Consider the following 2,038-nt stretch of genomic DNA (forward strand, 5'->3'; position numbering starts at 1 on the left):
GCTTAATCAATAGTTGTTGAGTGATCATTCCCAGACCAGGCAGATGGAAGTCTGCATTTTGCAGTCATTGGGTGGTTGTGATGTGCGGCCTACAGGCTCTGCAAGGCAGATGAAGGGTCTGGAGGTATCACAGGAGTGGTGAGGGGTCCCCGGAGGAGGCTCCACCAATGGGAACTCAGGACAGATGTTAAGAAACGCCTCACCAGGGAAGCTGGGAGCTTAGTTAGAATGACAGAAACATGCCTAACAATGGCACTGCCAAATTATATCCCTGAATCGCTTTATACAAACTCTAATTAAATAAGGATAAATAAGTATAACATTTATATGGAAACTAATACATTGTGACACCTTGCGTTTAAAAAAAATGAGGGGAAAAAATCCCAAGGGTGAGAAATAAACAGAAAATTGCCTACTGAAGGGGGGTGGGGAATAAGCAGAAGCTCCTCTGGGGAAAAGAGAGGGCAAAAGGAAGACAGGCGAGAAGGTAAATTTCTTTTGTTACTGAAAGAGGGGTCTGGCTGCTCGCTGCTCAAAAGCCATTAGAGTCCAGGTTGGTGGAAAGGAAAAATTTGCTTTATTTTGATGCTGACAACTAGGGGTAGGCGGATGGGTAGAGGGTATGCCCATCCAAAGGTCGATTCCCACCCCCATCTGACAATCAGGGTGCAAGAGCTTTTACAGACAAAGAGAGAAGGCAGCATGTAGAAACAGCACAGTTCAGTTCAATTCAGTCACTCAGTCATTTCGGAGTCTTTGTGACCCCATGAATCGCAGCACACCAGGCCTCCCTGTCCATCACCAGCTCCCGAATTTACCCAAACTCGTGTGCATCAAGTCGATGGTGCCATCCAGCCATCTCATCCTCTCCCCTTTTCCTCCTGCCCCCAATTCCTCTCAGCATCAGGGTCTTTTCCAATGAGTCAACTCTTCACATGAGGTGGCCAAAGGACTGTAGTTTCAGCTTCAGCATCAGTCCTTCCAGTGAACACCCAGGACTGATCTCCTTTAGAATGGACTGGTTGGATCTCCTTGCAGTCCAAGGGACTCTCAAGAGTCTTCTCCAACACCACAGTTCAAAAGCATCAATTCTTTGGTGCTCAGCTTTCTTCACAGTTCAACTCTCACATCCATACATGACCACTGGAAAAACCATAGCCTTGACTAGATGGACCTTTGTTGGCAAAGTAATGTCTCTGCTTTTGAATATGCTATCTAGGTTGATCATAACTTTCCTTCCAAGGAGTAAGCATCTTTTAATTTCATGGCTGCAATCACCATCTGCAGTGATTTTAGAGCCCAAAAAAATAAAATCTGACACTGTTTCCACTGTTTCCTCATTTATCTCCCATGAAGTGATGGGACCAGCTGCCATGATCTTCGTTTTCTGAATGTTGAGCTTTAAGCCAACTTTTTCACTCTCCACTTCCACCTTCTTCAAGAGGCTTTTTAGTTCCTCTTCATGTTCTGCCATAAGGGTGGTGTCATCTGCATAGCTGAGGTTATCGATATTTCTCTGGGCAATCTTGATTCCAGCTTGTGCTTCTTCCGGCCCAGCGTTTCTCATGATGTACTCTGCATATAGGTTAAATAAGCAGGGTGACAATATACATCCTTGACATACTCCTTTTCCTATTTGGAACCAGTCTGTTGTTCCATGTCCAGTTCTAACTGTTGCTTCCTGACCTGCACACAGATTTCTCAAGAGGCAGATCAGGTGGTCTGGTATTCCCATCTCTTTCAGAATTTTCCACAGTTCCTTGTGATCCACACAAAGGCTTTGGCATAGTCAATAAAGCAGAAATAGATGTTTTTCTGGAACTCTCAACCTAGATAGCATATTCAAAAGCAGAGACATTACTTTGCCAACAAAGATTCATCTAGTCACGGCTATGGTTTTTCCTGTGGTCATGTATGGATGTGAGAGTTGGACTGTGAAGAAGGCTGAGCACCGAAGAATTGATGCTTTTGAACTGTAGTGTTGGAGAAGACTCTTGAGAGTCCCTTGGACTGCAGGGAGATCCAATCAGTCCATTCT

The sequence above is a fragment of the Bison bison genome, unplaced genomic scaffold (genome assembly GCF_000754665.1).
Source record: "Bison bison bison isolate TAMUID 2011002044 unplaced genomic scaffold, Bison_UMD1.0 scf7180017864228, whole genome shotgun sequence".
NCBI lineage: Eukaryota > Metazoa > Chordata > Mammalia > Artiodactyla > Bovidae > Bison > Bison bison.